The sequence below is a fragment of the Mirounga leonina genome, unplaced genomic scaffold (assembly GCF_011800145.1).
Source record: "Mirounga leonina isolate KUSES-001 unplaced genomic scaffold, KU_Mleo_1.0 Mir_115, whole genome shotgun sequence".
NCBI lineage: Eukaryota > Metazoa > Chordata > Mammalia > Carnivora > Phocidae > Mirounga > Mirounga leonina.
The window spans coordinates 102,521,278-102,536,084 of NW_023270268.1; positions in this window are offsets into that span (position 1 = coordinate 102,521,278).

Below are 14,807 nucleotides of genomic sequence, written 5' to 3' on the forward strand. Positions count from 1 at the left end.
GAGAGAGAATGAGAGACAGAGAGCATGAGAGGGAGGAGGGTCAGAGGGAGAAGCAGACTCCCCGCCGAGCAGGGAGCCCGATGTGGGACTCGATCCCGGGACTCCAGGATCATGACCTGAGCCGAAGGCAGTCGCTTAACCAACTGAGCCACCCAGGCGCCCCAAGTATGCTTTTCTTACTCTGTTTAATGCCATGTGTTGTGTGTGTGTGTGCGTGCTTTTTGTTGGTGATTTTACTGTTTGATATGGCCCACAAGTATATGTGTTCCTAAACACAAGAAAGCGGGGAGAAAATGGAGATAATGTATGTGTTATATACGCTTTGTTCAGGTCTAAGTTATAGTGTTGTTGGCCATGAGTTCAATGCTAATGACTCAACAATATATGTTAGATAAGGTGTCTTTTAACAGAAACACACATAAAACAAGATTATGCATTGATCAGTTGATGGAAATGTTATAACCAGAGGCTCAGGGAAACTTACTCCTCCATTTCCCTAGGAACAAAGGTCCAGTATTTGCTAATTCAGTGCTCACAGAGACTTTATGGAATGTGTGAGAATCAATTGTATGTAGTAGGTCATTCAATTATTCATGTTAAATTTTTCAGAAACACTGAACTGTTGGCCTGTTCCATTACCCCATGGCACTTACTCCATCACCTTCTCCCTGTCCTTTGGCCTTATGGGCTTCCTATGCGCCCAGTCCTATAGGGTACCTTCCAATCCCAGCAGGTCTCTTCCTCCCTCCACCCCCATAATCATTGAACATTTGCCATTGCCATCTTGTACTGGAGTCCCCATTGGGATTTTATGATTGCATTCTCCCCTCAATTATCTTTTCAAAAGAAGCCATGAGTACTTTGCCTCTTCTATGTTCTTGCCCTTGGGATTGTCTTGGTTGTCCCCCAACCTGATCCCTGCCCTATGCCTTGTAAAATCCCCTGTGTCCCTTCATGGCTTTGGGTTGAAACAATTTGGCTAAGGTGAACAACAGTCTCCAGAATTCCCTTTCTAGTATGCTTCTGGTTAAGATGGAGTATACAAGAGATATTTTCTGAAGCGAGATGATGGGCTGTAGTTTCATAGCTTATACTGTATTCCAGTTATTCATTCAAACACTAATCTGGGATCCACTGTGAAGGGATTGTGCAGTTTAAAGTCCCTAATCAGTTGAATTTAAATTAATCGAAATGAGGATTATTTTAGGTGCCCCTAACTTAATCTGTTGGAAGTCTCTTAAAAGAGAGGCAGAAACAGTATATGGGTCTATAATTATTCTCCCTTCCCCCTGGACCTTCCTCCCTTGCTTCCACTGGATAATAAGCTTCAGACTGTGTCCATAAGCTCTAACCCTGCTTGGGATCTTCTTTTCCTGTCTGCCTGTCCCACTGACTTCAGACTTGCTTAGCCAGCCTCCATAATTGCATAAGGCAATTCCTTGTGAAAAAAAATTCTCTTAATATGCATGTATGTATCTGCTACTGGTTCTGTTCCTCTGGTTGAACCCTGACTGATACACTCCACATGTTGTAGACTGCCTTCCCTCCACCCCACCATCCTCTCTTTCTCTGTAACTATTTCACAGTTTTCATACAGTATAAGATAAATATTCAAGTAATGACTCTTCCACTTTCTAGATATATGAATTTAGGAAAGTTACTTGAACCTTCCGAGTCTCAATTCCTTCATCTATAAAATGAGAATGTTAATGGAATATAACTTATAGAATTGTTGTGAGGATTAAATTAGTCAACATGTGTGAAGCCATCAATAAATACAATTGCTATAATAATTGTGATCTAGAGAATTTTATTTATTCCTTTCACATCTCCAGCACTGTGGAGAACACAAAGGAAGCAGGTGACAGTTCTTTCTCTTTAGGATTTTATAATGTGCTTGGGAAGAGAAGACAAACATATGGAGACTTATTTTCTCAGCCAAAAATAAAACCAAGAGATATAATAGCTGGCATTGTATTTATGCTGACAGTGAGTACAATATGTGAGATGTGTCCTCTTCTAGGAGAGCACAAATACTGAAGCTCTCTGCTCTTCTCTTTCACCTCTCTTTCCTAGTTTCTACCAAATAGAGAAGTTATTAATCTGGATCGTTAGATTCAAGGACTCTGATTGGGTTATGCTTATTAGTAAACTGTGATCAGTGTGCGTTACAAGGTCCCAGCATGTGTCCCATGCATGTGCTTATTCTACCACTGCTTCAGAAGTAGTAAGTGGTTTCTGCTCACACATTGGCCTCAGCTGCTTTTTTCCTTAGGGTGACTCCCACAAGATCAGATCTGTTCACCTGAACTTTCTTTCTTCTTTTGTATATACTTTATAGAGTTCACTTTTTTAGTCTCTGTTCCATGTGGCTTATGAAAAAGGGGTTTTCAAAGTCCATTATTACAAGATTTCAGTTTGGAGGTTCAGGCTACAGGGAGGCAAGCCCAAATATGCAGAGCTTTCTGCATTGGGGTTTTAGGAACAAATTCCGCTAACAAGAAATGGGTGCTTTATTTTGTTTGGCTCTGTCTCCTGGTGTATACATCCCTTAGGGATTCACAGGGAGAAGGGCCTTGACCAAATCTTTCTGCCCTCAAAGACTTGGAAATATATACATAGGACAAAAGCTACTATGTAGTGTGTAATCATTATTTGTAATTTTGGGCCCCTTTGGGAAAAATTCAAGTATGCTGAGCTGTGTAGCTTTTTTGAACAAATTATAGGTCTAAATGTCCTCCTTCCCCATATTCAAACCCAAACCTCTAGATTCATCATGCCAAAGAAATAGAAAGCCACATGTGCCATTTATTCAGAGGAAATAAATCCAGAGAAAGAAAGAGAATGTGTTTGCTTTGAGGCCTACATGTGTGCCCTGCAAGACTTCTTAGGCATGGTAAGGGTCCTGAGCCCATGATGATATAAGCATGTGGACAATGAACTCCAAATTGCTCAACAAATAACACTTCTAGAGGAAATAGCAGAGAAGGGTTTATCCCTTTGGGGTATGGGAATAGAGAAAGTTTTTTGAAGATGAAATTTGAAATGGGTTTTAAAGAATGTGAAGAACTTTGAAGGATGGGGAGAAGAGGGAGAGAATTTTAGGCAAAGTTGATCTGTAGACTCAAAGTCTATTTATCATCTATTGTTGATAGATTCCAGTCTATTGTTTTTCTTAGTTTGTGTATCCCCGAAAACCGAAGCCTGAGGCAACCATTTATTTGGACAGTGATTCCAGAAAGCACAAGTGGGGATGCTGGTGAAAGTGAGACAGGAAAATCAATAAAGAATATGTTAATGAAAACCTATTACCAGTGTAGTTAAATGGAGCTCAGTCTCATTGGGGATTCTCTGAGAAAAAAAAAAAATGTGAAACATGTATTTCACCTGGGACCAGGGAAGCTGAGGCATTTATTCACCAGCTCTCACACTTCCCATTGGTTGAGGGTTGTGTGCCCAGTATTTTAGTTTGTACCTATTTTTTAAAAAGATTATTTATTTATTTATTTGATGGAGAGGGACACAGCGAGAGAAGGAACACAAGCAGGGGGAGTGGGAGAGGGAGAAGCAGGCTTCCCGCGGAGCAGGGAGCCCGATGTGGGGCTCGATCCCAGGACCCTGGGATCATGACCTGAGCTGAAGGCAGACTCTCAATGACTAAGCACCCCTAGTTCGTACCTACTTGTGGCCCAGCCAGCTCTTGAGGTGCCAAAGAAAGTCCTTAGGAGGAGGGCTTCAGTATGCAGAAAACTGTCTTGATTCCTCCTTCACCTCACCAAAGCAGTTTCTCCCACAGTCTTCCCTAGTTCAGTAAATGGCATCCCAATCTATCCAACAGCAAGAGCCAAAACTTAGAGTCATTCATTCAACTATAACATTTATTGAGCACTTATACTCCCCGGTACTGATCCAGGTGGTGGGTGCTGACAAGTCTTACATACTCTACTCCAGAAACATCCCAAACCAGTCCACTTCTTTCCAAATCCATTTCTGTATCTGTAATTTGGAGCATGGTGGCCATTTAAAATTGACAAATTGTTACTCTCAGTTTTAACTAAGACATTCATCTTCTCTTGCCCTTGGACAATGGTATTCTTGGTTCTAGGACTTTTGGACTTGGAACTGTACTTTCACCATCAGCACTCCCCTCTACCCAATTTTCAGGCCTTTGAAATTGGACTGAATTACACCATGGGCTTTTCTAGTTCTCCAGCATGCAAATGGAAGATCATGGGACTTCTTGGCTTCCATAATCATGTGAGCCAATTGCTATAATAAATCTCCTCTTATATATAACCTATTGATTCTTTTTCTCTGAAGAACCCTGTCTAATATAATGGCCAAGTGCACTGTCTGAAGCTAAGCCCGTTGGGAAGATTTCCTCTTGTTTCTCTCTTTCAGGATGCTGTAAGTTGAATTGAATTGTGTCTCCCAAATAATATATTGAAGTCCTAATGCTGGTACCTGTGCATGTGACCTCCTTTAGAAATAGGGTCTTTGCAGATATAATCATTAAGATAAGCTCATACTGGACTAGGATGTGCCCCAATTCCAGTGACAAGTGTTCTTTTGAGAAGAAAGAGATTGGAAACAAACATATAGGGAAGAAGGCCATATGAAAACACAGACAGAGATAGGAATTATGCTGCTACAAGTCACAAAAGCCCCAAGAATTGCCAGCAACCGCCAGAAGCTAGAAAAGGTAAGGAAGATTCTTTTCTAGAGCCTTCAGAGGGAGCATGGCCCTGAAAATACCTTGATTCTGGACTTGTAGCCTCCAGAACTGTGAGAGAATAAATTTCTGTTGTTTTAAGCTATCCAGATTGTGGTACTTTGTTATGGCAGCCCTAGAAAAAAAATTTTTTTTAAAGATTTTATTTTTTTATTTATTTATTTGAGAGAGAGAGAATGAGAGACAGAGAGCATGAGAGGGAGGAAGGCCAGAGGGAGAAGCAGACTCCCTGCTGAGCAGGGAGCCCGATGCGGGACTCAATCCCGGGACTCCAGGATCATGACCTGAGCTGAAGGCAGTCGCTTAACCAACTGAGCCACCCAGGCGCCCGAAAAAAATTTTTTTAAATGTTTTTATTTGAGTATAGTCAGCACACAATGTTACATTAGTTTTAGGTGTATAACATAGTGATTCAACAAGTTTATGCATTATGCTATGTTCACCTCAAGTGTAGCTACCATCTGTCACCATAGAACACTGTTACAATATCTTTGACTATATTCCCTATGCTGTAACTTTCATCTCCATGATTTATTCATTCCATAACTGAAAGCCTGTACCTCCCACTCCCCTTCACCCGTTCTGCACCCCCTGGCTCTGCCAGCAACCATCCATTTGTTCTCAGTATTTATGGGTCTGTTTCTGCTTTTTTGTGTTTGTTTATTCATTTGTTTTGTTTTTTAGATTCTACATATAAGTGAAGTCATATAGTATTTGTCTTTCTCTGCCTGGCTTATTTCTCTTAGCATAATACCCTCTAGGTCCATCTGTTGTTGCCAATGGAAAGATCTTTTTTATTGCTGAGTAATATCCCATTGTATGTATATACCACATCTTCCTTATCCATTTGTCTGTTGATGGACACTTGGGTTGCTTCCTTATCTTGGCTATTGTAAATAATGCTGCCATAAACATTGAGGTGCATATATCTTTTCAAATTAGTGTTGCCAAATTGAGACAAAGCACCAAGTCTTTGTACCCCCTTATTGTGCCACTATCACAGTAAATACCCAGTAGTGAAATTATTGGATCGTATGGTACTTCTTTTTTAATTTTTTGAGGAACATCCACATTGTTTTCCACAGTGGCTGCACCAATTGACATTCCCACCAACAGTGTACAAAGGATCCTTTCTCTCCACATCCTCACTAACACTTGTTATTTCTTGTGTTTTTGATTTTAGGCATTCTGACAGGTGTAAGGTGATATTTCATTGTCATTTTGATTTGCATTTCCCTGATGATTAGGGATGTTTCAAGTGTCTATTGGCCATCTGAATGTCTTCTTTGGAAACATGTCCATTCAAGTCCTCTCTTCGTTTTTAAATTGGATTATTTGTTTTTGGTGTTGAGTTGTATAAGTTCTTTCTCTATTTTGGATATTAACTCCTTATCATATGTCATTTGCAAATATCTTTTCCCATCATTAGGTTGCCTTTCCATTTTGTTAATAGTTTCCTTTTCTGTCCCTCTGCTTAATTGAAAACCTTTTCTCTAGTGTAGTAGAGCTGCCAGGCTTAGAGTTCAACCTTCTCTGAAGTTTCACTATCCTTATAATTATGTTCTTAGACTGACCTTAGCTTTTTCTCACCTTTTAGCAAGTGATCCAGACCAAAGGTTGCACTTAGAGCCTACTTCTTTTTTTTTAAATTTTTTATTGTTATGTTAATCCCCACACATTACATCATTAGTTTTAGATGTAGTGTTCCATGATTCATTGTTTGTGCATAACACCCAGTGCTCCATGCAGAACGTGCCCTCCTCAATACCCACCACCAGGCCAACCCATCCTCCCACCCCCCTACCCCCAAGAACCCTCAGTTTGTTTTTCAGAGTCCATCGTCTCTCATGGTCCATCTACCCCTCTGATTTCCCCCCTTCATTCTTCCCCTCCTACTATCTTCTTCTTTTTTTTTTTTTTTCTTAACATATATTTAGAGCCTACTTTTTAAGATTGTTTCTAGTATCTACCATTTTTGGTTGAGTTTCCTGGAAACAGAATGGAGATGAAGATTTGTATGTAGAATGTGTATTGGGAAGTTCCTTTAGGAACAACACCTTTAAGGAAGTACAGGAAGCAGAACTGGATAGAGACAAAAATTCCACTGTCGTGAATTATAGCAAATGTCTCAGATGATCCTTCATGGATCTCTGAAGCTGAGACAGCTCTTCGGAGTTATCCACAAACTGATGCAAGGGGAACAGGTCTTCATCCTTTGCATTAACCAAATATTGGATGTAGGCTGCCCTGAGGCAGTGATTATAACCTTGGACAAGGTGGGTGCCTTTGATAGAAGCAATTCCAGGGGAGGGATGTGGCTATGAGATATCAGCCACTAATACTTCCAGTAGCTCAAAAATGAGTGCCTTGGTCCTGATAAGGGCATCTGAAGAGTGCATTTTAGCAGCCAGTACAATACATAATGCATTTCTTCATTTATCTGTTTATTTTAAGACAATCATTAAAATTTAAACTCCAAGAGAACAGGAACCTTGTTTGTCTCATACATTGCTATATCCCCAGAATTTAGAACAGCCTGGCTTAGTATTTACTCAATAAGTATTTGTTGACTAAATTATTGAACTAAATGAGTAATTAAAGCATATTTATAGGTGCCACATTTTGTAAACTGACAATCACTTGGCACATCATAGGGAATACAAATAAATGAAAATGTAAATATGAAAGCATCACAAAGCACTTCTTTACTCTCACATTTGAGTACAAATCTTTAATGTGACTTTTTTTTTTTTTAACTTTCTGAAATTGAAACCACTTCTAATGCATTAAATGAATTGACAAATGACGTGGGCAATATACTTATTTTTAGCCATGACCATATACTCTGATATGGATTCTTAATGAGCTGTCTTGGCTATAACTGTTGTTAAAGAATATTAAAAGAGAGATTATAATTGGATCAGCTCTTACAGTTGGATTGACTCATGAAGACAAGTTTGGTTTTGCACCTAAATCTCATCAATATTCATTTTTAATTGCCTTCCAACAGATGTCTGCTTTTGATTTAAAACATAGATTTTCAAACATTTTTATGATACTATGAATATATAGAATCTTCTAAAACATTTTTTCTAACTAATATTCTATTAAATATTGGCACTCTCCCATACGGAATGAGAAAAAAAAGTCTGAAATGCCATCTTGTCCACTCTTTAAATATTTCTAATTCAGGGGCGCCTGGGTGGCTCAGTTGGTTAGGCGACTGCTTTCGGCTCAGGTCATGATCCTGGAGTCCCGGGATCGAGTCCCACATCAGGCTCCCTGCTCAGCGGGGAGCCTGCTTCTCCCTCTGACCCTCCCCCCTCTCATGTACTCTCTCTCTCATTCTCGCTCTCTCAAATAAATAAATAAATCTTTAATAAATAAATAAATAAATAAATATTTCTAATTCAAAATGTCACAAAAACTCAACATTAGTAAACATTTATTTTTCTTCATTTCAATAACTACCATTTGTGAGTTCAGGTTTACAAATGAAAAAAAAAATGACTAATTATGAAGAGCAAATATCAGGAATGGCAGCCATGAGGAGTTCAGTGGACCTGCTCCCCCCAAAAATAAGCATAATTGATAATAATTACTTTTTTAAGATTTTATTTATTTATTTGAGAGAGGGAGAGAGAGAGAGCAGGGTGAGAAGCAGAGGGAGAGGGAGAGAGAGAATCTCAAGCAGACTCCATGCTGAGCCATGGAGCCCAACAGAGGGCTCTGTCTCAAGACCCTGAGATTATGACCCTGGGATCATGACCTGAGCTGAAACCAAGAGTCAGATGCTTAACTGAGTGATCCATCCAAGTGCCCCCGGTAAGAATTATTTTTAAAGAAACCAAGTCTCTGGGACTTGTGCCAAGGGCATGCAGCAAATGAAGAAATATTTATTCAAGAAAATCTACTAAAACTTGGTAAGAAGAGGAAGACTCCATGGCACTTGATCCATGGCTCATTCCCTTACTCCCAGCCCCAGCACAGCTTTACTGGAACTGCACTCCACATGAGTATGGCCAAGAAGATGGGACTCCCTCTTTCCTGAACTCTTAGTCAAGGGATACAGTATTTCACGTGGAGACACATATTGCTAGCATTTCTCATACCCTCCCACTCTGAGCTGCAGAGGCTAAATTCCTGGTGAGTGTGACTGAGAGGTCAGGAGTGCCCCTCTTCACCCAGTCTTCATTCCCAGGGTGGGGTACTCTACCCAGGCATGACAGGCTGAGAATCCTGGAGCCCTGATCACTTTCACCCCAGCTCACTATTGGGGTGGAATTTCCATGCTGGGAGAGGCCAACTAAGAAGACCAGAGGCTACTTCTCCTGCCCAGTGCCCAAGGTATTGGCTCAGAGATGTCCCCCCCCAACCTCAGGAGAGAGGCAGTCCATAAGAATAGACATCTACAAAGCTTTCCCCAAAGGAACCGATTTTATTTGAAACAGGGTGTGGGTAATTTTAAGCCCTAGGGTGCTCTCAAAAAACAATGGAGATTTTGGTGGTAAGCAATTAAGAGGAAGTTGGTACATCTATAAAAGCAACAACCTGAGGTAGAGGCCAGCTAGTTTACCAGGGAGAACCAGCAAAACAAACAGTTAAGAAGAGTCCTCCTGGGGCCAGAATAAATCTCAAAAATTGTCCTCCAAAAGTATTCCTGAAAAGGGGCCCAAATTCAATTAGATTAGACTGCAGAACGTCTTATGCCCCCAAGGCATTATCAAAAACAATAGAGCAATCAGTCAGCAATTAATGGAGCCTAAGAGCTTGGTGTGATGCCAAGGGAGGCAGACAGCTTAACAGAGAAAGAGACAGTCAGAGGCTCTGCTGCAACTGCTGCTATCCCGCAGTGACTGTGGGCATGCCCAGAGCTGTTCTCTCTGAGGAGCAAATCTGAGGTTTCACAGTGCAGGGGAAATAGACTTCCCTAACATTGTCTATCCAAATCATTAAACAAATAAACAAGTAAACAATAAAATGACAATAGCAAGCTGCCGAGAGAGAGAGAGAGAGAGAGAGAGAGAGAGAGAGAGAGAGAGAGAGAGGAGGGTAATCAGTGTCCAGTGATTCTATAATATGTCACTTAAAATGTTTAGTTCCAAGAAAGAAATTATGAGGCATGCAAAAAACCAGGGAAGTGTGACCCATACAAGGGAAGAAAGAGCAGGCACCAGAAACTGCTTGTGACCCAAGACAGGAAGCTGAACCCACATGAAAAAACAGGGCACTGGTAAAGGTAATTATATAACTTTAAAAGATAGTATAAAGGCATCTTCTTTTCCTATCATCTCCTAGCTGATTTCAAAGCAATTGTGAAAGAATATGTGTACATAATTGTATTGTTGAAACTATAACACAAAGAAATACAATATATTTGTCAATAATAGCACAAAGGAAGAGGATAGGAGTACAGCTGCATTGAAGTGAAGAAAAGACACCATATGGGAACTAGAATCCACCGGAACAGGTGAAGAGACCCAGGAATGGTAAATAAGAAGGTTAACATAACAAATTCCATAAGTATATATTTGCTTTTCCTTCTCTTCTCAGCTTCTTTAACAGACATACAATTTTAGAAAGTAATAATTGTGACAATGCCTTGTTGGATTCAAAACATGTATATGTAATACAAAAGTGGGAAGAGAGAATAGACCTCTATGAGAATAACATTTCTATGTCATGCTGCAATTCAACACGTATAAATCTGAAGATTATTCTGATAAGTTAAGATGTATATGGTAAGCCCTAGAACAACTAGTAAGAAATAACTTTAAAAAAAAAAGTGAGGGAGATAATGAAAGGCAGCCACATGAGGATGGAGGCAGAGACCGGAGTGATAAAGCTACACTACAAGGAATGCCGGGGTTGCCAACAGCCACAGAAGAGGCATGGAAAAGTTCTTCCCTACAGTCTTTAGAGGGAGCAAGCCCTGCAACTCCTTAATTTTGGACTTTGAGCCTCCCAAACTATAAGAGAAAAACATTTCTGTTGTTTTTAGCCACCCAGTTTGTGGTAATTTGTGATGGCAACCCTTGGAAACTAATAAAGGCATCCAGAACTGTTACTGAATATTTTTGGGAATGGGTGTTGGCATTTAGTTTTTCTGAAAATTGAGGAAGGAAAATCTCAGAAAAATGTACCCATTGTTATGGGTTGAGTTGTGTCTTCCCTCTACTTTGTACGTTTAAATCCTAACCCCTAATACCTCCAAACATGACCTTATTTGGAAATAGGGTTATTGCAGATGCAATTAGTTAAGATGAGGTCATACTGGACTAGGGTGGGCCTGGTCCAATCCCATATGACTGGAATCCTTAAAAAGTAGGGGAGGTTTGGACACAGACCTGGACACAGGGAGAACACTATGTACAGATGGAGTTATGTTGCCACAAGCAAAGCAACTACTAGAAGCCAGGACAGAGATCTGGGACTGATCCTTCCAGGGAACACAACACCTTGAGGACAGACTTTTGCTTCCAGAACTGTAAGACAATACATTTCTGTTGTTTAACCTCTTCAGCGTGTGAGTACTCTATTACGGCAGCCCTCACGAACTAATATACTCATAATGCTATTTCTGAGTCCTAATAACTGTTAATTTTCGGTTTATCACCTTCCCGTTTCACACCTATAGATCTATAAATCCAGATTTACTTATACATACATATATTAATGCAACCTCCATCCAAATATTAGAGGCAGGTTCCTATTACCAAAATTATCCAAAACTTGAAATAAGGCAGAAAGATTACTGTGTGACCTTCCAAACCCATATTAGAGCCTATCAAGCCGGTCTGAGTTGTCTGCCACTCTAAGGGAAGGTAATTTTGAGGTACTATTTACTACTGATTAAGGCCCAGATTCTACAAAGATGCGTGTTAACTTGGAGAAGATTAATAAATTGCAAATTACTTTTTTTCTGGTAGAGATTCAAATGATTTTTGTTCTATAGAAAAGATAACCCCCAAAGGTTACAATTTCCTTGCCCTGTATCTAAATTAGCGATCTTATTTCAGCTTGCTTTCTTTTGATAACTCTTTCAATCTCTCAAATTCTCCTTTGAAACAGGTTTACCATCCTGCTGATTCTCATTAATGAGTTCAAAAAATCTTTGACATCTGTACACTTACACTATAAATTAGTATGAGAGTCATGATTTTAATTTTTTAAAAATTATACTTTGACATCTCTCAGATGAGTAGTTCCCAAACTTTCAGAGTTCATGAAGAGGAAAAATTAGTAAAATAAACCGAAGTTGGATGACAGAGCTAGAGTTAACAATTGTCATTTTCCAAGTGTAGCTGAGGCACAGGGGTGCAGAGCACCTGGCTCCGGGTCCCAAACAGACCATGTTTGGCCACTGGCCACTGACAAAATCCAAAGGCAGAGATATGACTGGTGGTGAAACATGAAACGAATTTATTTTAGTGAGGCCAACACTGGGAAGACAGTGAACTAATGTCTCAAAGACTGTCTCCAAAGTGCTGAAAATACTCACAGGTTTATGAAATGAGAATGTGGGACAAAGTTCCGTGGGCATGTGCAGATGGGCAGTAAAGGTCAGGTTGGTCATTATCTTGGGGTGAGTCACCCAAGGTCTTGCTGGTGTTATGGCAAGCTTATTGCTTGAGGGGGTAGTTTTTGTTCCCATTATGGGATGCTTTGCCTGCAGGGTACATGAGTTTAAGAGATGAACCAGAAAGAACTTAATCGATTAGAAAGTTTGAGGTCAAAAAAAAGTTTGAGGTCAAAATGGAGGTAGTAGAAGTCATATTTCACAAGTAATGTCAATTTAAAGATCATACACACAGGAAACTATCATCTCTTCATACCTCTTTCATAAAACCAAAAGAGTGGATGGAATCAAATATAATATAAACCAAAAGAGTGGATGGAATCAAATGTAGTATAAATTATGTAACATTATGAAAAATTTACTCCGTTCTGCTTATTTTTTTTCATTATGCAACATATTGGTGAAGACAAGCACAATTTAGGGAGCGTTGCCTACAGATGACTGGTTTCCATCCTGCTTGTGTAGTTTCTTTGATTCATTCATTTAAGGTCTTCCCTGAAGGATTTCTATGTCCTAACACCTATTCTGTGACAAAAGTGTACCAATTATATGCCAAAGTGCCATTTTCTATGTGCAAGTATGGTCCCTGACATTGGAGAGAAGATATTCTAGTGGGGGAGATGCATTGAATGATCTCCTCGTTAAATATCTAATTAAAATTGTGCTAAATATTATGAGGAAAGAGCATAAGTTCATAGTGTACCTTGAGCTGCTTATGCCAATCATTTCTCAGTGAAAACTCCTGCCCTGATAGAAGGGCCTAGCAAATTATTCTCATGGCCACTTCTCCCAACAAAAGAAAGCCACTTTCCTCTCCTTAAGGTTAAATATGTGACTGTGCTTGGAGGTAGCAGCAACCTGGCCTTACCAGGAACCCTCAGAAAGAGCAGAGACCTCTACCTCTCCCTTCTGTCCTTCATCCCTGGAAGAAAGAGGCTGGACACTAAAAGGTCCCTTCTAGATAAAATAAGTAAATTAAAATGAGTTCAGTTCATAGTTAGTCTTTTAAAGAGACACAGAAGTGCTTTGATGTAGGTGATAATCGTGTTATATAGTTAATTGGCCCTAATTAGCTCAGCAGCTCCACAGACTTAGGCTGTAAGGCTGTGAAGCCATCCTACAAGGAGGGGAGAAGGGCATTATCATGTGTAAATATCCCTTATTATAAATTTTCTGAAGATACATTTGACTATTGAGTCAGGGCAATTTGGGCTTTAGGAGAGTTTGTAAATGCAAAAGGAGGAACCACTAGCAGGCCCAACACTTTATGCTGTTACATCCTATGTCATTGAAAGTTGATGGGGAAGACAAGCAACCAAAACTCAGAAAAACTTAGGACAAAGGGACACTAGGTTTAACAAAGATGTGGATGAATCCTAAAAGAGAAATACATCATCAGGTGTTTGGACTGGGGATCTGAGACTATGAGATTTGTTGAGGAACATAGAGTGACTGATTCCCAGAAAGCAAAGCTTGTGGCATATGCAAGCATGAAAGTGATTGGTGGTTTTCTCTTCATTATGTAGGTGGGGAACACCCCTATGTGTTTGCATGTCAAGATAATTCAGCAAAATAGAACTTTGTAGGTTTGGCAGAAGAGTAGGACAATGAATAATCTCATTCTTCTACCATCCCCAAGATTTACCTGGGTTCCACTGTAGTGTTCACAGCTAAGCGATGAGCCAGAAGGGTGAGGATTACTGAAGGTGGGGATGAAAGTCTTCCATAAACTTCTAAGGAAACTTAAGGAATAATTATTCACTTTATAGAAAACCAGTCAGATAAGATACTCCAAGGACAAAAGGCCCATTTTGCAACTCAGGGTAAGAACAAGGGACTTTGATGAAAAGTTTAGTAGTGTCAATGGTCTACTGGGGAGTACCAGAGGAACCCATTGAGCAACCAAAGCTATGTTTATTAGACTTATAGGAATGAGGGAGAACATCAACTTAAAAAATATTGATAGCTTCTCAAAATGAGGAAATTATGGAAGAGGGTTCACAGGGTCTTAGAGCCAATGAGGTTGGGAAATTGCAAGCTGAGTCCTGAAGGGTGGGTAACTTGTTGAGATTGGACAGAGTGTATGATATAATCACTTTGGATTGATGTGCCCAGCAAGATGCAGGTTTTGAAGAGAGGCTTGATTACAAATTGCTAGTTTAATAAGTAAGCTGTTAAGTTGGCTCACAGGCTTATCTTCTTGGGAGCAAGTAATTCCTGGAGCAAGCAGGTAATTATTTTTGTTCTATCCTGGTGTTGTTTAACACAGGGACAGGAAAGCATGCCTGGTTCCAGTATTGTTTAATGTAAGGACTGCAAACTATGTTGCTTTCACTTCTCAGGATTCCAGCCTAAGCCACATGATAGACCATTATTATCTAAGGACATGATCAGTAGAAATCTACGTCACTGTTTGATGTGTTGTGGTCATGTGAAGAGTTTCTGAGAGTAGTCATTACAACCTATATTAGGAACAGATTTTCTTATTCATGTTGT